A 27,475-nucleotide genomic window follows, 5' to 3' on the forward strand; every position below is an offset into this window, starting at 1 on the left:
GATCTACACTAGGTGCCAACATAAGTATTTAAAGAGAGGATCACTAATGGTAGGAGATCTGAATGAAAAAGGGGGATTTTGGGATAAGGATGAGAGTAGTGGTTTTTTTTTCTTTAAAATGATATAGTAGTTTCCTCTTTTGTCAAGTTGAGAAGATGTGTATAGAAGGCACATGTTGCATAAAGTGATAAGTGTGGGAGAAACAAAAGAAAAAAATTATCCCACATTGATCTTGTTTGGCTTGATTCTAGTGTTTTTATACTCAAAGTCTCATCTAATACAATGTCTCAAAGATGTGCCCTTTATGAGACATGAGCTTAAGTGCAATGGGCCCACCTAGCCAAGTTGGATGTATAACCAAAGTCAAATTTTGACCAAAAATATGCAGACAAATATGATGACATGAACATCTAGACCAACCAAAATGTGACAAATGGCACCAAATGGATAAATTGTGGAATGAAAAGTTGTAGAGGTCTCCAACTTGGTGTAGAAATCAAGGCAGTGATGTGGTAGACAGTGACACATGGTGCAAAGTTGCTATGTCACTAGTGACATGGTGGTATTGAGGTAGAATAGTGACATAGTGACTAGTTGCCATGTGGCGGGGCTAGTGACATTGCCAGATGATGAGGCTTGGTGACATAGCACTATTGATTTGGAAATGATGTGGACTAAGGTGCCAAGTGTTATAACATCACTATGTCATGATGATGTGGCATTGTGCTGAGTAGAATGGTGATATGGTGAACAAATAAGAGATTACCACGTGACAGGAAAAAGACCAATAATAGTGTGACATATGGCACCCGGGTGGTGGGTGTTAGATGAGTATGTAGAGATGGACCAATCTTGTGTTGACACATGTCCAGTCAATCAAAGTTGAGTTAATCCAAAATGTAGCATTAGGGGAAAATTTATAAAATAAATTTTATTATTATTTTTCTAGTTTTACATACAGGTCTTTGAAATAATGTTTGAACTATAACCTACAGTTTAAACCTTTGAGAATATTTAAATGTGTAAATGCAAATTCAGACTTGAGACCCTTGCCAGGGACTTGATTTTCAAAATGAGATTTTTGGTCTTTCCAATGTGCCAATATAACAACATTATATATTGCTAGAACCAAGAAAGAAGAATATTTTCATTTTTGGAGTTTGTTTTTGCACAAGAAGCCACTAGTTCAAGTTATTCAAGGTTTTTTTTTTTCTCATATATCCATTTTTTAGTTTCATTCAATTGGGGTAGTTTAGGTTTGATTTCTAGTGAAATGGTGAATTGGATGAGCATCAGAGATAGTATGAATCCAATTAGGGGAGGATTTTGTCATCTCCAAGTTGTTTTAGTAGTTGGATTATCAAAATTTTAGATATTTTGGCAACACAAGGGTTTTCATCATTGAAGAAGAGATATTTCAAGTTTGTTACAAAATAATGATGAAAATCATAAAATATTTCAGTTATAGAAAGATGAGAAATATTTTACAATAGTAGGGAATGAAGATTCAAGTGGACACATGTCACTTCTAGATGAGATCCAAGATTTCATTCTTTTCCTATATCTCTCTCTTTCTGATTCATTTTAAGGGTTACAATTTTGAAAACAAATTCTGATTACTGTGATACAATGTAGGTTCCAATCTTGAGTTTTCTCAGTATTGTGAGACCAAGGTTGCACTTTTGATGTGTTTTCACTAATGTGATACCATTCTTTAGCATATTTCTCTTGTATGAACAACAATAGTTAAGCTAATATAGGTTAGTGGTTTCATGGAATGTTTAGATGCATCTAAATGTATAGTTTCAAAGAAATGAATACAAATGAGCAATAATCTTCTTGGTTTCACTCTGATTCTCATCTCTTATCTCTATATCTGTAATGTTTTGAGGTTTAGGAACAAAGAACTTAGACCTATTTTCATCCTTATAAGCTTGTATGTCTGATATGTTTTTCTATTGGAATAAAGGGCCAAGTAAATGCTTGATGTATTTGATAGGGTTGTTGTCTTTTTGAGAAGGATACTTCATGAGAATGAGGTCTTTTATGAACAATGATATCTGATTCATAAAGTGATAAGATAGATTTGATATCTTGATGTATGGAATATGTCACTGGTATCATAGATGTATGTGTGTGATTCATGGAATTTCTCAATAGATAAGGCACTGATAAGCTACACGATCAACTTGTTCTTACTATTGCATATTTGGGGATTTGTTGAAATCAACATCATTAATTAAATATCTTTTCCTTTTAATGTTGATGGAACTAAAAAGTTATGCCCTCACTTAGCTTATCAATTTCTTAGGCCATGTTATTCACTATTTCATGTTTGGGATCTTTGCATAAGTGTTAGAAGATTAAGGGTTTTATCTACTTTGTTAGATTCAAGTGTATGTTTTAGCATTGGTACCATATAAATGAATTTGAGGTCTACCCACCCAGGTTTTGTAGAGCCTAAAGTAGAAGAAAGGTCTAGCCTTATAGTTGGTTCAGTGTCTGAAAGGATATGTTGAGGATGGAAGTAGCTACCCCTAGATGTATTTTTTTCTCATCAGGGTAATTTGAAACCTTGACATTTCAAAACATCAACACACCTCTCTACTCTTGCTCTTACTTTGCATGTTTTTTGATCTAGGTTAAGACCATCTCTATTTAAAGAGTTTCATAAAGAGTTTTCTAAATTCTTCCATAATAGACTCTCAATTAAATTATTGAATGTAGAACATAGAGATATGTGATCCACATCATTTAAATGTTCTGTAATAACCTATGCATGTATTAAATGTTCCTTCCCTATTAGCTCATAAAATGCATTACCTCAAATTATGTTCTATCTCTAAATTTTATGTACACTTTTCATTGCTCAGTATTTACTATTTTCTAATTCTCGATATTTCTATTTCTTGGCCTATATTGTTCTCTTCTAATGCTTGATATGTATTGCACTCAACACACACTATGTAACTCAACACTTTTATGCTTGAAACTTTCTCAGTCATTGTTGATCTTGGGTCATATAGAAATTACTTGGTGACCATAAATTTACATGGCTCCTATAGATCTCAGTACATACTTCCTTATGTTCATGACTTGGCATTTATAGAGTAGCTCAGTTGTAGTGATGACCATCTAACTCTTCCTTATAAATGACTAAGTGTTTAACACTAATAGAAAATAGTGATTAGAGATACCAATAGTTGGTTGCCAAGGAGAAACATCTCTCTCATTTTTTAATATTTTGGGTAAGCAATGCTTCAGAGTAAATTTTCCCTTTCATCTATTAATTTTCTAATTTCTTCCTCTCTTTTATTTTAGAGATGTTATTCTATTGCCAATTTCTTAAAAGGATGCATTCTCAATATTTTGAAATCATTTTGGTTTGGCCTAACATCTTTAGAACTGGAAATCATGTTTGTAACCATAAGATTTATATGAATTGAATGGATACGTTCTGATTCCATATGAGGAGGATTTGAAAGAATAGGAGCTTGGTTGGTATAGAATAGATTATTATTTCTCCTTTGTTATATATGCAATGGATCTTGGTGTATCACCTTTTCTTGATCTATAATCTCTAGAGTGTCATACAGACTATCATAAAAAATCTCACTAATAGACATAGAGATTTTATAAAAAGATTCTTTCTCACTGAGAGAAAGATGAGATTTCTTATGGATTGTAGCTTGTTCCTAAAGTTTTGGTATTCTTGGTTTTTCAATTTTCTTTGTTTACCAACCTTTCCTTACTCTTGGAGGAAGACCCCCTTGAACACTTGCTTCTGGCTTCTTTCTAACAAAATCTCATGTATCCTTCATTCTATCCATAGTTTCAAACTAAAATAACATTAGTTCTATAACCTCTGAGTCACCCCCCACTACTTATGAAAATTATGACTTTAAAATAGATAATCCTTGAAAGTTCACGAAGTCATCTCTCAAAAAATATATAGGAATCACTTTTACTAGACAACACCTATGAAGCAAGTATTTGGACACCAGACAATTCTATTTTACCCAATAGGGAAAAGGATTTGACAAGTACTATAATACTTAAAAATACCTCGACAGTAATTTCCCTAGTAGAGTCACCATTTTTTTTGGTTTATGATTTAAAAAATTTAATAATACTTTTGAAATAACAAATAAAATAATACCTAGGGATTAGCTACTTCCCATGACTGGTACATCCTATTTGAGTTTGAACCAACAAACAAAGAACTATTGCTTTCTACTCTTTTGGCTCTACGAAACCAAGGTGGGTCAACCTAAGTATTTGACAATTCATTTATAATACTTTATCTCACAAATCCCCTATAGAAAATTTGGTCTTGAAAATTAGTGTAATTAGAATTTAATGACAAATTTATAGTAACCAACAACAAACTTGACAAACTATTGTAAAATTTAATTGTTTTGATTTGTAAAATTTAATTCATGCAAAGCTAAGATAGATTTTCTTGACACTTCAACTAAATGACTAGTGTCTTAATCCATTGTCATAATAGAGTCACTTCAATCAATATTAATAAATCTATTTAACTGACTTGCAATTAAATGTATCAACTAATGGCTTCCAAATTCTATACTTACAATATCCCTCTCACTTATAATGACCCTATGAAATGATATAAAACCCACTTGAATTGAATTTTAATAAATTGAAACTTGTCCATTCATTCTCAAAATTACAAAAGTATGAAAATAGAGACAAAATGTTGAGACACAAATGCCCTAGAACATTCCTTGTATTAATCTCATTGAATATTATACATATTTATGATGCAAGACTATGGAAAAATATATTATTAATACTATCCCTTCATTAACTTCAAAATTTCAAAAGAAACAAGATGAAGCATCTCTAGCCTTAACACAAAAACTACATTGACTCAAATGATAATATTCATCACATAATAAGACTTCAAACCTCTCTTCCCAATCTTGGAAATCCTTTTATAGATATAAGGATTGTAACAAGCTTTAGATCGAGGAAGATACATGTCACTACATGAATCATAAAATAAGTTGCAGAGAAGACAAAATATTGTTTTACAAATATTCTCTACAACTAAACTGCTTTGCAAAGTAGCTCAAAATTTGATAGCTGACATCTTCATGTTTAGGTGCAGTCTCTGTTTGTAGCGTTGGTGTATTCGTATCAAGTTAAATGCAAAGATAAGATACCCTGATATGATTTCTATTCTTCCTCTATTTTGTCTTTCATTTTTTGTCATCATATATCCTCTAACTAATTCACGTGGGTAAAGACTTCACCTCAACAATTGCTTCTCACACACAAATCTCTCTCTCTTTGTTGGCATTTTAGTGCCTTTGACTACCTTCAAATCATTAAGAAATTTTCTCCACTTGACATCTATAATGACCTTTGATGCTGTAACAAACCTATTCATATCCACTTACACTTTGAACATAGCATTAATTAGATCATAAAATCAGTTTTCATGAACATCCCCATAAAAAAATATTGTAACTTTCTCTAACGTTAGAATGTGATCAAAGGATGTTGACCACTATTTCCAATATTTCAACTTGCTTTCTTCATCAACAATGGTAGGAATAAAAACATCAATACTATCATTCACTATCTTCATCATCCCTTAGATTATTTTTAAATTATTTTTAAAGAAATCAATTAAATCTTTTACCATTTCCAATACTTCTTTTATTGTGAAAAATTTATCAGGTAGTTCCAGTTTCTTAACCATCAAAATAATTAATCTATCAAAAAATTGAATGTATGGTCTCCATTGATTAAAAATATGGGAAAGCTATGCCAAAGCTTCATCACACACATGCCCTACACTTTTTAAGGAAATTAAAACACTGTGAACTATTGAAATCTGATTCAAAAGATCATTGTTAAGAGAGGTTCTTGAAAGAGGGAGATTGTTGAAGAAGACTATGTGTTTCAATCATTGTTTTGTCACTGATGTCAAACCTGCTATCTGCTCGTAAGACAACTACTTATAAGATTCAAGTAATATCACTTAGTTGATTAATGAAGAGGATTTGATCAATAAGAGGTAACAATAACACCTTGAGGAAAGTTTGAGTTATGATTCTGTAATAAAGTACAAGGACCAATTAAGACAGTGATGACATGATGTATTGTTAATCTGGTTATGGTTACAAATGTTGGCTACACTTAGAAAGTTTAGAAGGACAAGTTACCCAAAATTTTTCTACCAAGCTTGATCAAGTAGACAATACGTGCCAAGAAAAGTTAGTACAAGCCGAGTAGGAGTCAGTTGGAGCTGAGTGAAAGAAAATTCTAGTGGATGCCGAGAAAGATAGTTGATGCCAAGCATCTGTAAACTTTAGTTAATGTCGAGTGATATTATAGTTGATGCCAAGAAACACAATATGTGCCAAGCATCAAAAGTTTGATAATGTCAAGCTATTGCATTATGTTAAAGATCAATGATTCACCAAATCTAAGCCAACAAGTTTGTTTTCTTGAAACTTGTGAACTAGGAGGAAGATAAGATTGATGAGTTTGTGGCATAGAATTTGATGTAAACCTTTTTGAGGCAAATTAAAATAGATTCTAGGAGAAATTTGTAGAAGGGATACAAGATATGGGGTAGATACATTGTTTCCTACCTAATCCATCCAAAACTCTAAATTAGATGATGGAAAATGAGCAAGAAAATATCCTAATTTCCTACTTATAGGAATGTTTGGTCATGAAGCTAAAGTTGTCATGTGTGAGAACCTAACGAGGAGAAGGAGTTAAGGGTTTTGCTTCATTAAGTGACTGAAGAGAAGAGTCTACAATGACATGTTAAGCAAGAAGGATTAAGGAGATAAATTCTTAGAGGGTGAACAAGCTATCAGAGCTGCAAAGTATGAAGTCCAAGCAGAATTAAGGACTGAACAGAGATATGGAATCTGTAAGAGAAGTTATAAGTTGTATCAGATCAAAGCTCTACTATTACTCTCTAACAATTGTATAGTCTAGGGTAAATCCTTTGCATTAAGATTGACCTAACAATCATTTGTAAATACTTTAATCAGGTGGCATTCCAAGTGAATGGCCTAAAGTCCTCTAACAAGGCTCACTTCTAATAGGGTGATTGAAATCCCTTAACCAAGTCACATTTAATAGTGTGTATTGTAACCTTTAATAGGGCTAGCTTTTCATAGGGCATTACTTTGGAAGAGTGGAAAGGAGAAAATTTTTAGTAGTGGTTTTTTTCCCAAATTGGGTTTCCACGTAAATCATTGTGTCAAGTGTGTTGATGAATCTATTATGTTTCACGCTTTACATTTTTGCAAGTTGATTTGACAGTAACCACTAGTAATTTTGGACTCAAGTTTTGATGAATATTGGTCAAAATTTTGACCCAGGTTGGTTGAAATTGTCACCAAGTAGTTTGTGGTAATTTTTCTCATCAAAATTTTGACCAACCTGTCAGTCGGTTGAAATTTTGAGCAATACATTTGTCAAAAAAATTTAGTTTTTGCTAGCTCTAATTTGTTAGTGTTGGTCAAAATTTCCACCAATGTTTGGTCAATTTTTTTTAGAATTGGTGGAAATTTTGACCAATTCTTGGTAGAAAACTATCAAGAATTGGTGAAAATTTCCACCAATGTTTGGTCAATTTTTTTAATGATTGGTGGAAATTTTGACCAAGTCTTGATAGAAAACTATCGAGAATTGGTTGAAATTTTGACCAAACATTGGTGGAAATTTTGACCAATTTTTGGTAGAAAACTATCAAGAATTGGTCAAAATTTCCACCAATGTTTGGTCAAATTTTTAATATAATTAGTCAAAATTTCAACCAAGTCTTGGTAGAAAACTATCAAGAATTGGTCAAAATTTCCACCAATGTTTGGTAATTTTTTTAAATAATTGGTGGAAATTTTGACCAAGTCTTGGTAGAAAACTATTAAGAATTGGTCAAAATTTCCACCACTATTTGGTCAATTTTTTTTTATTTTAAAAATGCTATATCAAGCAATTGTTTCTTATCCAAGCCATTTAATTTGCAACCTTTTAAATCTCTATGAAGATAAAGTTGGTGTATGATAATTTTTCTTCTCAAAGGTATCCTCTAATTATAGAGCATCCATTCCATTATCTATTGAACTATATATGTCTTGTTTGTTGAAAAGATAATGGAATGGACACTTTACAATCAGAGGACACCTATGAGAAGAAAAAATCTCCTACTCCAACTTTATCTTTGTAGAGATTTAAAAGGTTGCAAATTAAATGTCTTGGATAAACAATTTCTTGATATAGCATGGAACAGATGGACATTTATGCATAGGGCACCATCAATTATGTGAGTGATGTGGATGCAACTGAATTTTTTGGGGTCAAAGCCACTAATTAATATAGGGTTTCTAATATCCATGAGGTCGACATTATGGTTGTAAGGGATTTGGAGAGGGCACTTTTTCATTGTCTACTTCACCACTGATTAAGTTGTACCATAGACTGACAATCTTCATCTTTGTTATTTTCTCCTATCCCCTATGTGAGTGCTGATGTAGAAGCCAAAGAAAAAAAAAAAGTGAAAGTGTGTTCAATAATGTTTCTAATCTCAACTTGGTCAACATTTTTGACTTAAGGGCTATGGATTGAGCATGTTAGATACCCAACAAAAGCCTTACATTGAGATCTTTCTCAAATCATTATCACTATGTTGTCATTGGACTACCTTCCTTTGGGATGTGCTCATTTTGATAATAATAGGATGATTTTTTATAAAATTATTATATTGTTTCACATTGGATAGTAGGAAATGGTGATTGAGTTGAAATAGATCTATACAACTGTGCTTTAACATAATTTACTAGCCAAGTTTTTTGTAAGAAAAACACACCTATCAATACACAAATAACCATGCACTAGAAATGTCATGCTGTAATAGATGGTGTAACTAATTAATGTGCACATTTCTGTGCACATTTCTTAACTTGCTCCTTGCACATCATATATTAATTTCTATTTTAAATATCATTTCTAACACCATAATTTCATACACGTAACATAATGAAAATCAAGAGCATTGACCACAACATTTTGATTATCTTAGTGTAGAACTAGCCAAAGTCAAGTGACCAGAACTTGAGAAAGATTCAACAAGTTAAGATGTAACCAACTTATCCCTTAAAATATTTTTTAATGAAATAAATCTTTAATTATCACAAAAGGAAAGGGATTCCCATGAAAAGTCTACAACATGAATAACTAATACCAAACAATCCAATGTCTAAGAAAAAGTAGAATACAAAAAATAGGAAAAAGTTTACAGTCCAAAGCTTTAATCTATTTACACTTTGCAAGGCATTGTAAGTGACTAACAAAACTAAAGGGCCTAGTCCAAGAAGATTAATGACACGAAAACTGCTAAAGCATAAACATGCAGAGACCAAATTTAATAATCCATAGGTTGCCATTGGTCACCTTATTTTATGACCCTAACTACAAAGCTATCATGCTACCAATCCTTCACTTTGCAAGGGTGGGAAAATTTTCTCATGATGCACCTTTCTATCTTTGGATCATTCTACTATGTAGTTCAGAGCTTATTCTCCAAACCACACTTAATTTCCAAAAAACCATTATGTAGTCTGAGTTGGAAACTTTGAACAAGATTATAACTGGGACATTCACTTTATGTAGTGTGGAGTTTATTCTCTAAACTACATTTTATTTATTTATTTTAGGGTAGAAAATTTTCTTTGCACTATTCTATGTGATGCAATGTAGTATTATGTTGTGATAAAGAATGTGAAGGATGTAATTTCCTTTCATTAGTGAGGTGGTGCTGGCAGGCTTCTGCCATTATCAATTTATCATAGCATTAGAGTCAAGTTTAGGTTTGATATGGACAACTAACCATAAGAGCTTTGATATGGGGTGTGATTGGCTCAGGGTTATATATTAAACAAGTAGCATTGTAATTTCACTTGTTAAGAACCAACTACTTTAGCGTTGCTATTTATAAAAGCAATCTTGCAAAACTTTGATGTAAGGGCATCACTTCAAAGCTACAAATTGAAGTTACACAATATCTCCTAAATGGTTGATTGGCTCAGGGTCATATCTTAAATAGGTAGCATTTTAATTTCACTTGTTAAGAACCAACTGCTTTAGCGTTGCTATTTATAAAAGCAGTCTTGCAAAAATTTGATGTAAGGGCACCACTCCAAAGTTACAAATTGAAGTTGCACAATATCTCCTGAATGGTACTATTAGAATAGAGCTTCTATAGTTCCTTCTACTAGATTAATGTCTAGTAATGGTAGTTCAATACATGATTGGGGGTAGGACAAAATTGGAAACCATCATAGTAGAGGGTTACAGTCAGCTTTTTCTCATTATCAGTAGTCAGATGCAACAAATGTAATTGAAGAGCTACAAAACAAGATAAGGATCCTGCATGCTTACTGTGGATATTCTAAAATTTTAGCTGGCTTGTATGTTCATCACCATTGAGGACATCTAGAAATTAGATGTGATTACATCATGTCATTTTCTTTGGCCCTTCCATCCACATATCAAGATGTTGAAGGGAGACATCTTATAGTGTGTGTTTCACATATCTGAAAGGGAATTGAAGGGGAAGGTTAGTCAATGAAATGAGTCTTGAGTCATATTGATGTAGAGAGCAAGAGCATTAAAAATGAAAATTAAAATGATTGTAATGCTAGGTGAGGATTTCATTTATAAGATTTTTAGATGCCCAAACATCAATGAGTATGTTGTTATCATCATATAGTTAGCATAAGATTATAATACAAGAAATCTGAGAAATGTAGGAAGAATAAAAACATGAACTGGCTCAAGAAATCCAAGCCTACCATTGCAAGGTTGCCAAAGACTCCCTCATACTAAATTCCAACAAGAGGTCAATTATTTGATAACCCTTCTTAGTAGGGTTAAGGATCTTCCTAAATCTTAGAATTTTCACTAATGAATGTATCAATACATTTACATTTTTAGAATGAAAATCATAAAATACTTTGGGTAGAGTAGATTAGTGATGCAATTTGTGATTATCTTTCAAAGGTGTCAAATAGCTTGAAGTTCTGCATGACCTCCTACTTAGTGTATAATGTTGCATCAATGAGACATTTTGTAGGTGTGAATTTATAGAGTGACAGAAGTTAAGTCCTAGTGTATGAGTATTATTCATAAACTCTATAAAAGTATGAAACACTTGAGTACAATTAATGAAGCTTCTTAAGTTCTAGTTTGGTTGCATTGTCATCATGCTTTAATTTATTCAAGTAGGGTGGCCACATTTGTGAAGGATTGTTATTTTAAGCTTGTATTCTCATGATGGATGATAGTGTATTAGCTATTATTTTGTGCATGTGTTAAGTTAAATGTTTCTTTGTCTAGTGTTGATATTCCATTGGTTTTTGCAAATGGTTGGAATGGTCCAAAGTTGTAAGAAGGCTTCTGGGACCCATTTCTCTTTGCTCAATCTCAAACATTGCCTTAAAGAAAATTTTGATGGCTAGTACCTAGTAACTTTGGAAAAAGTAGTTTTGGGAGTGAAGGGAGTGTAGGATATTTGGTGAAAGGAGTAGGCATACAACTAGAGTAGATTTCTTGACTTAGTTGAGTTTCAAGATATCAAACAAAGCCTTATAGAAAGTAGATTTATTGATGCCAAAAGAGTTTTGTTGATGTCTCATGTGGTTGCCATAAATGTGGAGAACAAGGTCAATATGCATAAAGCATGATTATATTGCTAGGAGGAAATGAAAGAAGTCCTAAAAAAGAAATATGTGCAACATAGCTTCTCCAAAAAAGAATATTTTTAACCATTCACCAAAAAGAAAGCATAAACAATCCACAAAGAAATTCTAGAAAAAATATTCCTAGACATAAGCCATTAGTTTTCCTACAAACCTATTGCCATTGGTAGGATTTTGTTAAACCGATTGTAAGCAGTCACAATAAATTAACAAAGAAATCTAAAGAGATTGTCATTCAAAATAAAACTATTTACTTACCAACTTTCCATCAATTATATAAACTTTAACCTGCTGACCTTTAATCTCGATGAATTCTCCATCAATCCAGGTCACTTCAAAATCTTGCACCCATACTCGAGAACCTACAAGAATGTTTAACTCAGTCAAATGAACATTATTATGAAGGTAGAGTTATCACTTCTTAGAGTTTAAAAATATTCCTTTCCCAAGTATGCAAACAACATACATATTTTCCAAGAGAAGCTCCTCTTTTTGCTGATGATGAAGGTTGTGCTATTGCAACAGTTGGCAAAGGATGCATCATTGAATGTGGTAGCATTGCTAGAGATGGAAACACATGAGCTATTTTTTGTTTCTTCCGTGATGCTGAAATAGTTGGACTAGGGGATTTATCATGGATCTACAATAGCTTAAGACACTATGACAAGTAAATAAGTGGAAAATCAGAAATAAGAGTGGAAATCAAATCTATTGCACAAAAAATTCAATTTGACGAATGGCCCAACACCACCTTACTTATAATAGTGTTCTAACAAGCTAGGTAGATTTGGTTAGATTAAAAAAATGATCCTAACTATAATGCTAACTAATGATTAATGAAATAACTCAGTGATACAAGATGGTAAAGATATTTAGGGTATAGAAATGGAAAGAGTAAACAAATAAGACCAACTAGTAGGATAAGTGAGCTCTTTATCCAAGACACCTACACAACTCAAAGGACTACAATGTAGATTTAGGGTGTCAATTCAACACATGTCCATCTTGTATGGATAGGCTATAGATGGTCGTATGAGAAGGTACAATAAGGTCATCTAAGATGGTTGTACGAGTTGTTCAAATATATTTAGTTAAATAAGATGATGCTTGTAGGCTGAATGTGTAGGGTCATTTAGAAATTAGAAAGTGCAAGGATATGAGTCAGGCATTGGGAATTAGATTACTGTGGTGGGTCCATCATGAAAAAGATAAGTTGTGAAGTCAGGTCATATAGACTAAGTATTTGATGAAAAATGTCAACAATTTATTCACATGTAAGCTGCCTAGAGGTTCAAGTATTAACAAATTTATGCAAAACTATTGCAATTTCTTGAGTCCGGATATGAATTGGAGATGGGGTAGAGGTGAGAAGACTAAATTTTTGAGGACCAATGGATGGATGATAGGGCTATCGATGAGCACCAATGTTTTGTCCCCCTAATGACACATTTTGAGGAAGTTGAGGGGACTTGGGTTGAGGACTCCATTGTAAGGCTCCCTCCAAATATGTATTGGAAAAGGTTGAAAGTAGCTATTGCTGATTTACAATTCTCATGTGATGAGATTTAGGAGAGATTGGCCAAGTGGCCTCTAGTGGGGGAGGTAAATGAGGACAGTAGTATGGAGATGATCAAGGACACTTTATCAAATATTTATCTAATGCTAGCTCCAAAAGAAATCCAATGATCTAGAAAAAGTTCTGCATATCCTATATAAATGTTTTTTTTATGGATGGCTTGGAAAAGAAGAGCCCTAAATTGGGATAGACTTCAGGTATTGGGCAAGATAGGCCTTTCCAAATGTGTTGTGTAAATTTCAAGAGGAAAACAATGATCACCTTTTCCTTCATTCAAAGGTTGCATGACAGATTTGGAGCCATTTCTAGGCTAAATGAGGATTCAAGTGGGGTGATTTAGAAAAATGTGGCTAGAATTTTGGAGTTGTGGGATGCCAATTCTGCTAGTTTGGGCCTGAAAATAATATAGAATGTGGCTGGAACAATCATTGTGGGGAATCTTTGGCTTGAAAGGAACTCAATTAAGGAAAAGAGGTGAATTTTGATAGGATATGGGATAGGATGGTTAACACCATTAAAGCATTTGGGGAGATTCATAAGAAAGATGATTAGAATGTAGAGGAAGGAGAATTGGTCTGGGAAAAATTGTGGACAAATTTTAGGGGCTTCATGATGGCTCCCTCTCTGACCAAAGGTAGCAGTAAGACATAAAAGTAGGAAAAGCTAGAGCATAGGTGGGTGAAGCTAAAATTCAATGGAGTTGCTAAAGGGAATCCTGGAAAAGCTATAGGTGGTGGAGTTTTATAGATGCATGGGAGAAGCTGCTAGGTCTATATGCTCAAGACTTTAGAATAGACACTAACAACTTGGTTGAGGCTAGGGCTTTGTTGTGGGGATTAATGATACTAGAGAAAATAGGTGGAGAAAGATCTGGATTAATGGGAATTCCAAATTAGTCATTGGGGCCTTAAAAGGGGGTGCAGTTAAAAAATGGAGATTGTAAATGATCTTAGATGGTTGTAAAAGAAGGCACATAATCATTCATAAAATTACCCTCTCATTCAATGATCTCACTCAGACCAATACATGGCACCGAGAATGTACAGTTTCCCTTTTAAACCTCTACCTTAGGGTATTAACATGTAATATCCATGATCTCCTCTGCACTCCTAGTGTTATAACATCCTATAATACACCATTCCAAACTCATTCCACAAGTAATAGTTGTTACATAAAGTGGAATGCGTCATATCCACATAATAACCCTCAAATTGCAAAGAAACTGTTCGATATAAGAGTCTATAGGAACAATTAAGGTGAATTGAACATAAAGGTTTAAATGAACTTCAAACCATACCAAATGAATGTTAGAATAGTATTCTACTATGTCCAATATGATTTCAATTAGAAAGAAGATTTGCAACCACCAATTTGTAGAGAAAATCTTGCATTATCAGATTTGTTGTCTTACAACCTAGATCCTTCCACACCATCTTTTTGGGCATGTACATGAGTTTTTAAATGTATTCTAAGCCTTCCAACTACTCTCAACCACTTTTTAGCTAAAATTAGCCATTGGTGAAAAGTTGTCAATAAAAGTTACAAAGTCACTTGACAACTTTTGAGCAACTTTTTGCATTTTACTCTTCCAACTATTCTATTAACCCAAAATGATTACATTTAGTATATTTACTTCAAATGTTACTCAAAAACATGAATTTATCCTTAATCACATGCATTTGACCAATTTGACAAATGGGGATCCAATGGATCACTGGGGGAATGCCATCTAGCAAAAAATTTATTAGAATCCCCAATGAAACTAGAAGCAACAAGTACATCTCTAACCTATAGTAGATCAGGAAACTATTCTTTTGAACCACAAATACCATCCATTCTTAGAGATTCAATATTAAACTTTTCAATGGCAGAAAATATACTCTACATGAGACATGCTCTAGATTTCATTTGGAAAAAAGTTAAGCTAATGACAAAATCTCACATACCATGAAGATTTGAAGTTATTTCTTTGAACTCGTTTAGGCTAGAAAAATCTTCTTGGAAAGGACAATCAAGAACATACATTGGACTTGGATGTTCACCTTTATCAATATTGATTTCTAGGACATGGTTCTCAAATATAGGCAATTTCTTTATTGGACTGCAAGGTGAAGGGAATTCTAGTTGCACTACTGATGAATTGCATAGAGTCACATTAAACCAATTCCATGGGCTAATATTAGAAACCATAGAAAATGAACATGAATTATGTTCAAGTAACACCATTCTCTATAAACATATATGCAAACCTATAAAGGTATTTAAAATTAGATACAAAAGTAACAAACAAAACTAAAAATACCCTAGTAATGTTATCAAATGAAGGCTACCTTTAAACATCACATACTCACACATTGCTCTCTGCTATCGTCTTTGAATAGCAATACCAATTCTAAGCACTAAAAGAGAAAGAGGAGAAATTAGTTTAATAAAGTTGGAATATGGAGATAAGTTTACACATCTTTCCATGGTATACAAAAACAAAGTAAATGGGTTATCTTGGTTTTTAGATGTAGTAATGAAGGTTGTTCTAGTAGTCCTTATCGACTATGGTTTGTAGATTTCTTATGGGGTTGAGGTTGTTTAGAGAAACTATCAAATGACTACTGCAAACGAGAACATTAAGGAGGGCTATAATTACCTAATTAAAAAAATAGCTAAGACCAAAGAAAAACATCTATTTGAAATAAGGACTATTTGTATGGTGGCTTGTGGACTACAACACCATCTATTGTCATATGGGAGTTATGGTAGGAGAGAAATAAATGCATTTAAAAAAATAGAAGGACAGGATAGGAACAACTTACCAACAATATGGAGGCTTCCATTATCAAGATTGTGAATAATAGGATATAGAATATGTAAAAAGTGGTAGAAAGATGACTTATTGGGCTGAGAAGATGAGAGATAGATGGATTTTGGTTTTGCAATTCCTTGGTATGTTAGTTTGAGATTCACTTGGTTTCAAGAATACTATAACATTGTCTACTTAACAAGGCCAACTGTGTGAAGGTGGAAGCTCATTTGGCCTCACCCCCATCCCCCTAACATCAACCTAAATTACCCATTATCATCTAATTACATACTTCATTCATTCATTCATCTATTTATGAACTATAACATTCAATTAGTAAAATCACATAAAATTCATTAATATGATATAAAATTCATTAATACAAAGTACTAATCAAGACTTCATTAACACATAACAATATTCATTAACATAAAATAAAAATAAATATTAATATGCAAAATTCATAGATAATTACTAAAAACAAAGTTCTTTCATTATCCAACAAGGTTTATCAAAGACCATTTTTAAAACATCATTTTTTTTTTCTTTTCTTAGCTTTGTTAAGAAAAATGTTGATAGGAGCATCAATATCTTCCTCATTGTCCTCCTCTTGTGGCACATGTAATGTAAAATTATGATGGCTCCTCCTCTTTGGAGAAGTAGGAGGCTGCTACACTAAAGGGGGCTCTGTTGCAAGAACAAGTAAATGGGTTAAATTGGCATACTCTTTTTCTTTTTCTAACCATTACAAGTCTATAATTAAGTACTAGTAACATAACATGTATTTTTCTTACATGACAATGCCACATCATGTACATTAACATTTTGATCCACTGCCATGTCAACATGCTGAACACTTGGAACATGCTCCACTCCTTCACCATGATGTTCAACATGCTCTAAAATATTCAAAAAAAGGATACATGTCAAATTACAATTGAAGATGTTAAATTGTATTCATAATTGTATAATTAATTTCCAATACCAAATTAATACCTCCACCACTATAATGCACATCATGGCCTTCATTATGAGAAAGTTCTATGATAGGATATGAAGGTTGTAGTAAAATGTTATGCACATTGTTATGTAGTCAATTTATGTTCAAAACTAACACCAAAAAAGAAATTTCTCAACTATTCAATTTCATTTACTTTTTAGCTGACCAATTTACCTATGTCTCATTTGGTGCACTAGATTCTTGGCATAGGTGTGCAGCCATGACTTTATAGCCTTCCTTCAAAGCAATTTTTCTATCCTCATCTATGAGCTCCACATTGAATTTTGTGCCTTGTATTTTTTGCTTAACATCGCCATTTTTCCATGTATGGTTTCATTAAACAAAATTGTTTGTAACATTATATAAACAAAAATATATGAAATTTCATTGCTGCTACTTACAAGTCAAGACTAAAGATTCATATAGCCACCAGAGCCAAGTTTTTGTTGGCCAACCTTTTCTAGTCTCACTTTTGTAGCCATGAATGTGTCTTGTAGTCTATGAATAGTTTCAAACATGTTAGATTATATATTTACAAAGATCAGTAATTAGTGCATGATTACAATGTACTTAATACTATCATGACATACCTTCTTTTTCCATGTGTTGGTTCATTTACTCTATTCTCACATAGCCTTTTCTGCTTTGCATCTTCTATTATTTCATTCCACTCCATCGGTGGAATCATAGGATGATGCTCATACTTTGGCTTCTCCATAAGACCCCTTCTATATTGATCCCTCACAGTCTTTATATGCCTTGATGCTCTTTTCAGAAGTAGGGTGGTGTCAAAAATGTTTTTTTCCAAATAGGTTCTCAAAAGATGTAATCAAATGATTTTTTAATTTAGAAGCTTGCAAATTCCACCTTTAAAAAAAAAAAAATTGTTAGATCAATAAATTTAATATAGTACAATAAATGGAAGAAAAGAAAAATTATGTAGCAATGATATGAAACTACGTACCTTTTATGTATGGTGGGTCCAAATAGCCTTAATGTCATATCAAAAAAAGGTCAAAGAAAACATTATTACCTACAAAAACATAAAGGGATTATCAATCCAAAATGAGTTATGTATAAGTAAACTAAATTTACACTTCAAATAATAACAATTTTAAAGCACCTGGAAGCTTTCTTAATTTAAACAGAAACATAGTTTTCTTGTTTAGCAACAATGTCCCTTCAAATGAACTAGTACTAGTCATACAAATTTCTCCAAGAAATGGATCAGCTTTAGTAGTACTACTCTATGTTGCTCTATCAACTGAAGGTCTATCTATTAGTGCACAAAATAGGTACATGAGTACAAAATCCACCCAACAAAAAAACAATGCATGATTAACACTATACACAATATAGTAAAACAATGTTTTACCAGTTGTACTAGACATGAACGAGGATGTTTGCATGCTCCTTGTTGCCAACAATGCACAAGGCAATATTGGACCACCAAATGAAGGAGGCATCTACACTTCATCATGAGTTGAAGAATACAATATTGTTAGCAAAGACATTTGTAATGGATAAAGATAAAATGGGATACTAGCTAGAAGTGTCCAAAAAAAAAAGTTAAGTGTTATAATGTTGATGAAAACAAACAAAGAAAGTGTTACTTACATGAAGGTTGTGTGCTACAACCCTCACCATGTTCACCACATGATGTCAGAACTATCACATATTTTTGTACAAGAATGCATAATATTTTAGATCATGATCCATAAGATACTATAAAATATTCACATCTATTGAACTTCTATTATTGCTTTAGATTAACTATTGCTTAACTTCAAAGATTGGACCCCATGATCCAATTCTTTTTTCAATGCCTCTTTCTCCGTGCTTGTGTCACAGTCGATGATAATGTTAACAATTTCATCAGTGTATCTCTGTTTGAGTTGTTGGGCCATGAACATAGGGTCAACACTAAACACAATGTCATGTAGAAATGACACTCGTATTTCAGATCATATTTGATCTGCTGTCATTCTTGCTTTTTCCTATCATTTGTGACAATCAGTAAAGTTTCATCAAAATAACTCCAAAGCCATAAAGAGAAGAACATAATAATATGACATTTATTTCTATATAACAATAAAAATTACAATAATTAATGTTTACCTCCATTGAAGGTGTCTAAGTTGGTGTAGCCCTACCTATGCATGGTGGTCTGTCCATGTTGCCCTGTGAAAAAGATTACTAATTCTTACAAATCAGCAGCGAAATGAAAGTATTTGACATGTTGTACTTAAAATTTGTATCTACACATATGGTTTTGAAAGAAAAATTTGGTGTAACTAATGTGTATATTTGCAAAATTTAAAATTAGTAAAATTTCATCAAAATAACTCTAAAGCCATAACGAAAAGAACATAATAATATGACATTTTTTTGTATATAAAAATAAAAATTACAATAATTAATGTTTACCTCCACTGAATGTGTCTGAAATGGTGTATCCCCGCCTGTACATGGTGGTCTACCCATGTTGCCCTGTGAAAAAGACTAGTAATTCTTAGAAATTAGTAACAAAATGAAAGTATTTGACATGTTGTACTTAATGTTTAGATCTGCACATATGGTTTTGAAAGAGCATAATAATACAAAATTTGTTTCTATATAATTTGAACAATTATAATAATTAAGGTTTACCTTTGTTGAAGAAGGTGTGTGAGATGGTGCATCCCTACCTGTGTGATTTGGTGGTCTATCCATGTTGCCCTATGAAAAAGATTAGTAATTCTTAGCAATCAACAGTGAAATGAAATTAATAGGTTTACCAAAAAAAAATATTAATAATAAAGAAGATTGCATATACAAATCATTTATCTTAAGTTAGTCAAAAATTTGGTGTAACTAATGTGTATATGTAAAAAAATATTTGACATGTTCTACATAATGTTTATATATGCACATATGGTTTTGAAAGAAAAGTTTGGTCATACATGACCCCATCATAGTTGAAATTGATTGTGTTGGGACTAAAAATTGCATGGTCAGTTTTGAGAACCATTGAAAAATTAAGCCCTTAAATGCTTTTAAAATGCATATGTACCTAGTTGTACCTGGCTATACCATTGAAGTCCCAAGAGGTGTTCAATTTTTCTAACACCCTCCATTCAGCTTGTCTAAGCTTTCCATGAAGTTAAAGTGTCATTCTGAGTCATTTGGCAAAGTCCTATTTTGAGCCAATTTCTAATTTGCATTTTAACCTAACTGTCAAATAGTGACAGGAGGCCCTGTTTGCACTTGCATATCTCGCACCTAGAATTGTGTCATGATTCACTGCTTTGGGAGTGTCTAGTGCCCATACCTGAGAGCCTATGTTTTAGATTTTGAGTTGTTTCAAATCCATTTACCTAGGTTTTGAATCCCTCAAAGTTGATAGTTTATTGTTTTCATGCTGATACACATTGCACACATTTATGGGAAGCCCTGTTTGACATGTTATAAATTTTGACCAGTTGACCAAAATGATGAATTTCCTTTTACATCACGTTATAAATGTCAGAGACTTGTTATGTTTCAAGTTTCATCTTATGACGAATCTGTTTGATTAGTTTTCAAATGCGATTACAAACAGAATTTCTATCTTTTTACTGGTGTCAATAATTGTAGATTGATTGGTAGCCCTGTTCAGGACGTCATATCTCCTGATTTGTGATAGGTCAAGTCAAATGTATTGTACCCTATGCTTTCCTCTAAAAATACTCCAAGTGTGTTAGTTTTTAAGTCATGACGAATCCATTTGCACACTTTTCTAGGTCAATTCCATTCGCAAAAAATGTTTTTTGTCAGTGCTTTTAATCTACAAAATCCAAGTAGCTCACTTTGACCGCTCACCATTTGCACCCAGTTATTCGTCATGAGCCCAAAATGCAGATCCATAATGTCCTCATGACAAAGAACCAATGCCCTAGTTTTCAAAGCCAAATCCAAACCCAGTTTGTTGCTTTCTAATGTGTTTACATGTAGGTAATTCTGAGAAGGCAACTTTGATAATCAATATCTTTTGACTGGAAATTTTTCATAAGATGAGATTTGACAGGGTGAAAGTACGTAGGACAGAGAATCAATGCTCTAATTTTCAAGGCCTAGTCAGTTGTTCGGGTCACTTTTTAAAGGTAGTCAATAGACCTCCTAGCACCACATTCACAGTTTACAGTTAAGTTGTAAAATGAGTTTTAAGTGATGATTTATCATTCAAATTGAATTCTAGTCAGTTCAAGGATGTCGATGAACCAGTTTGCAAATCAGTTGTTCAAAAATGTTTTTTTTTTTAGCTGGACCCACTTTGGGGCCCGACTGAATCCAACAGGATCGATAGAGCTCGAGGGAATTTAAAGATGTTTTTGAAGAAAGAATGATAATAGTCTTAATAATAAATACATATTATGTATCGGTCATTTTTTTTCAAAAGGATGAATGTAGGACAACATTTGATATACATTTATTATCATTCAGTAGGAGCATAAGATGGTTAATGCTAGCGGAATGGTTCATCATTTTGGAAGTGGGATGGGCCGTGAATATTTCTTTACAAGGGAGTATGGAAATGCCAAGAAATTCTTTGATTCTATTGCAGGATTGTACAGACAAGAGGCCTGGGTAGCATTGCTCTTGGAAAGTCTAGGTTACTTGAAGGAATGTACAAGAAAACTGCATTTGTTGAAGAGTATGTTGAGTATTCTCTTGAGATGGTAGCTTTACCTATATTATCTGGTCCTGAGGTGAATGGCCTTACTTCTTAAGATGAACATATGCTGGCAGGTCCACTTTCATATTTACGAAGGGTCAATATATATGAAGATGTGATTGGAATCTTGTGAGGAGAAGTCCCTTTTTCATTGGCTCAGGAAGAAGAATAGCCCATGAATTTTTTTTTAAAGGAGTGAAATGCATGTTTTAAAAAGGGGAGTTAGTGCCATGTCAAGGAGTAGTCAATGTATTGAAAAGAGAGCACGTAGGTCACAGATGAAGCCATGAGTGGGAGATTAAAAGCCAAAGCCACCAACTTCGAAGCCACCTTTTGAAACAAGGAGCTCCCACGCAGTCAAAGTTGAAGAGCTACACATTGAGGCACGGGATGTGACTCAAGCAGCCATGATGAAAAAGGAGTTTTCATAGAACTTGTAGCACATAGTAAAGGATGCCCACAACAGACTTCAAAAGAGGAGGCACATCAAAATAGAGGAAGAATGAAGGACCATGTAATGAGGAATGGAAGTCACGCTGAAATTGAAGATGAAGCCATGTTTTGCTAAGTCCCCACACCAGGATAAGCAGGGGTCCACGTTTTTAAAGCTAAAGACACAAAAAATACTAAAGAAAAGTAGCCACCAACAAGAAAAAAGAGACTTCACGCGATTTCAAATGAAACCCATGATCTGAGTCGCTAGCAAAAGGATGCAGCATTCAAATAGGCACAGACTTGCGACAGTCAAAGTAGGGGAGAAGGAAGATTCAAAGCTCATGCCAAACTTGGAGCCATAGCCAATCAAGAAGACCCTATGCTACAGTACAAGGAACTCATACAAGTATAAAAAAAACTATGCATCAATCAAAACTGACACATAACAAAGCAACCCACACCTCAAAAAAGGTTACCTACTCATGCCAACAGACGTAAAAAGACCATGCAGCAAGAAAATTAAGTCATTGAAAGGGAAGTAAAATCTTGAATCCACATTGGAGATTAGAAGTTCAACCTTGGCAAAGATGAACACGTGCAACCAATAAAGGCAGGAGATGCCATATCATGAAGGTAAAACAACCAACATTAAATTGCGGAGGCTGCCTATGCTAAGGCAAAAGAATCATGGCAAAGCCCTGAGATGCAAGAGTTTTCTTTCAAAAGACCAATATCCCACATTGGTTCCATGTGAAGTCTTGAAGTCTTTAAATACGTTTGCACACTATAAGCCTTGTGTCCAGGCAAAGAGCTTTTTGTAAAGGCAAGACCATATGCTGTGGGGTCCGCTCATGATGTTAGATGCACAAAAAGGCATAAATTTTGGGCAAAGATGCATGCGCACTGAGGTGGACTCAAGAAAGGAGATTGCAACACGTGTCTTGATCGTGCAACCATTGTTACCTTGCCATTCAAAGATGCTCGCTAGTTAACTATAGCGAGATAGTGAGGCTGATTTGGTAGGGGTGAGATGGATATGATGTGGTAGCAGGCCTGGGTTTGGTGATGATGCTGCATACCTACTCAGGCGATGATGTGGCAGTTGGATGAGGTGGACAAGTCTGATAATAACATGTGGCAAAAGATGACACATGTCATTCTGTCGCTATGTCGCTAATGACATGGCAATTGCTGACTCCCATAGCGACATAGTGCCCATGCTGACATGGAAATGAGCGGGTGTACACATGGTAGCATGGGCCTGGGTGTAGTGATGAGGTAGTGACTGTACCAACCTGAGCCAATCAATGAGTGATACGTGTCGCTTGGTCAACGAAGGTTTGACCCGAATGGAGGCATAAAGGAAAAAAGTAAAATGGTCTTAAAATGATTTTTAAAGTATATTCTCAATAGGTATGCATGTCAATCTTTAAAATCAAATAGGGCTTTAATTCTAATGTTAAGACATTGGATTTTTAATTTTTTTTTGGATTTTTAAATTCAAAGATATGTAGATCTGATATTTCTAGCAGAGGAGTCGTTTTCAAATCGACTTTCAAGGGGTTTCTGGAAGGCGAAATAGGCGATGTTATATATCGCTGGAATCGTGAGAATCAAAATTTTTTGATTTTGAGGCTAGTTTTTGCACAAAATGCCATTGGTTCAAGTTATAAGCAATTTTCTCTCAGATTTCTAGTTTGCAACCAGATTTAGGTATCGAAGTTCAGTTGTTTTTTCTAGCATGGTAATGACCTGAATATGGTTGAAAGATGGTGAAAATGTAGTTTGGGTTATTCAAATCACATATTCAGTAAAAATTGAGATTTCACCAACATTTTTCATGAAGTCATCAGATATTTTGATAACTCAAGAGTTTCCATCATTTCATCAAAGATATTTGCAAATCAGTTAGAGTGTGATGATGAAAACAAATCAGATCAGATGGGCAGAGAGAGGATAGAAAAAGGTTTTTAACAATAGAAGAGGGAATTTCAAGTGGATAGATGTTGACTGTAGATTCAATCTAGAAATTTACCTTGGTCTATATCTTTTCCTTTCTTTCTCATTGTGAGGGTTCCAATTTTTTGTGACTAAGAAACCAGCAGGTTCCAGTTTTGGGGAGAAAATTTGCACATTACTGTGATACCTTATTCTGGTTCCAGTTTTGATGTTTTTCCTTAACTGTGATATCGTACTTCAGCATATTTCTTTCATGTGAACAATAGTAGTGTAGATAATAAAGCAAGTTCTGATGTGTTAGGTGTTTTTCATGTTTCAATTTTGTGCATCTGAATGTATAGTTTCAAGGAAATGAATACATATGAACAATAATTTCACTAGTTTCATTCTGGTTCTTGTCTCCTATCTTAGCAATCTGTAAGTCTTATGTGGTTTTGGAACAAAGATCTGAGACCCATTTGCATTCCTTTCAAGTTGTATGTTTGATGTATTTTGCTATTGGACCAAAGGGCCAAGTAAATGCTTGATATGTTTAAACAAGGTTAATGTTTACTTGAGAAGGATATTTTATGAGAATGAGATCTGAATGAACACTGATGTCTAAATGATAAGGTGATTAGATAGATCTGATGTCTGGGTATGCAAGATATGTCTCGATGTCACAGATGTATGTTTTGAATTCATGAAATTGCCCCAATGGATTAGGCACTGATTAGTTAAAGGATAATTAAGTCTTACTACTACATTTTTGAGGGTTTTGTTGAACTCAACATCAATAATCAAACACTTTTCCCCTTTCATGTTGAATAGCTATAATAGAATGCCCTCACTCAGCTTATGAGGTTCCTAGATCTACATTTAGCTACTGTAGATTGATGTTATTTCGTGACTTATTAGGAGAAATAGGGGTTTTATCTACTTTACAATAGATTTAGTGTATGCTTTGATAACTGGTACCATATAAAGAATCTATAGGTCCACCCACCTAGGTTTTGCAAAGCCTGAAGTAGAAGAAGGGTCATGCCTTATAGTTGGCTCGGTGTCTGAAGTGGCACGTTGAAAATGGGAGTTAGCTGCCCCTAGATGTGTCATATTCTCATGGGGATAATTGAAAACCCTCTAGAATTTTCAAACACCAAGAGATTGTACCTGGACAAACATTTGTCATCATCATCATCATCACCATCATCATACTTGTCACTTTGATCATCATCATCACCACCACCACCTTCATCGATATCATCATCATCTTCATCACCATCATCATCATGAGCATCACCATATTCATCAACATGATCATGATTTTCATCATCATCATCATCATCATCATCATCATCATCATCATCATCATCATCATCATCATCATCATTACCATTACCATCAGCATGACCAAAATCATCACAATCTTCTTCTTCATCATTGGGTAACAGTCCTTCATTATAATCATTTTCTTTGTCTTCTACTTCTTCAACATCTTCTTCCATCATATTATACTTTATCAACCTTCCTCTTAGATCATGTCTAACAACAAATAACCAACCTAATTTGTGTGGAATGCAAAAGTAAAACACTTTCTTGCATTGTCTTGGAAGAATATAGGGCTCATCTTTGACTAGATCAAATGACGTTGTATTAATCATTGTAAATCCACTATCATATTCAATAATAATCCTATTGGGATCAAATTGATTAAGCCATAGCTTGTACCATTTGACAAAAAAAAAACTATTTTGAATGAATTAAAGTTGAACTCAAGTATATAATCCAAAATGCCATAGTATCAATTTTTAGATTGTTGAGGATGTATGTTAGTTCTAGATGAAATATTGGTGATTGCAAAGATTGCACTTATCTTAGAATCACACATTTTCTTCATTTCATCTGACTATTTTATGCACAATTTAAGACCATGGTAGTACATAGCTTTTTTGTGTTTGACCTACAATTTTTCAAACATGTCAAGATTATTTAAATCAATCTGTGAGTTGATATTAAACTTATGGCTCATGATTAGTAATCTTTTTCATACCTTTGTATCTCTTAAGACATATACCAGATCAAGTACCATTGGCATAACATTAGGATCTCCATTATGATGAACTTCTTTAACTAAAGATGCAACACTGTCCCGTGTTAATGAGTGACTATTTTCTTGAGACTATTCAATCCATGCCATAATTCAATTAAGATTATTTGTAATATACAAATGTAGTACATCCCACTCATGACCAACTATAAAGAAAACAATTAGACTAGTTAGAAACAACTTATATTGATCATGGATAAGAATTAATAAACTACAAAAAAAGCAACTTAGAATTACCTATCAATCTCCTCAATCTACCTTTTCCTATCAGGTACTCCCCTTTGAGTTTGTCATTAGAGTTGGGATCCCAAATGTGATCTACATAGATATTTTTTACAAACTTTGGAAGATATTCACTAATATACACCATGGCTTGGTATACCATATATCCCTCTACTGCAAAACTCTTAGGACATGCTCTTTGTCAAACCAAGCCCTTCATAAATTTCAAGTACCTCTCAACCACCCACATTGATCTAGTTTGTAAAGGTCCACACAATTCAATCTCCTCAACTTGATGTATGAGGTAGTGTTCTTGAGCATTGAAAAAGGTTGAAGGTAGACACTTTTGCATTTCACACATAAGCTATGGAATTTTTCTCTTCCAATATTTTATTTCTTTTTTATCAATTTCTTTAGGTGATAACCACCTAAAAAAGATTCAACATGCAAGAACATATAAAAAAGATTTCAAATAAAATTATACAATAGATTTCAAATAAAATTATACAAATCTAAGAAAAAAAACTTCTAACCTCATATATTTTCCAAGGTTGTATATAATTTTTTTAATATTGTTGTCAAACTGGTGTGGGAGGTAAAGAGGTAGGATGTACAAAAATTATTAAAAAATGATCATTTCAATATATTATTAAATAATGCAATAGGTAGTACATTCAATTTTACAAATATACTATAAATAGAGAATGTGACTTACCTTGATGAAGGTATGCCAATTATGTGTTTTCAACCCTAACCCAAAATCACCTATCTTTGATAGAAGAGTGCTTATATTTGCAGAAAATCCTCCTAGAATTTTTTTTTTTTTTTATGACTTCTTTTAATGCATCACTTTGTTGCTCCATTAATAATGAAGGAAGGGCACTTGTATTTATGTGGTTTCATTGCTTTTTGATTCAATGAAATCTTTTAGTGCATGATTCAATTCATGAATGTCAG

The sequence above is a fragment of the Cupressus sempervirens genome, chromosome 4, assembly GCF_028749045.1.
Source record: "Cupressus sempervirens isolate cs-2001-9-10 chromosome 4, ASM2874904v1, whole genome shotgun sequence".
In the NCBI taxonomy this organism is placed as follows: Eukaryota; Viridiplantae; Streptophyta; class Pinopsida; order Cupressales; family Cupressaceae; genus Cupressus; species Cupressus sempervirens.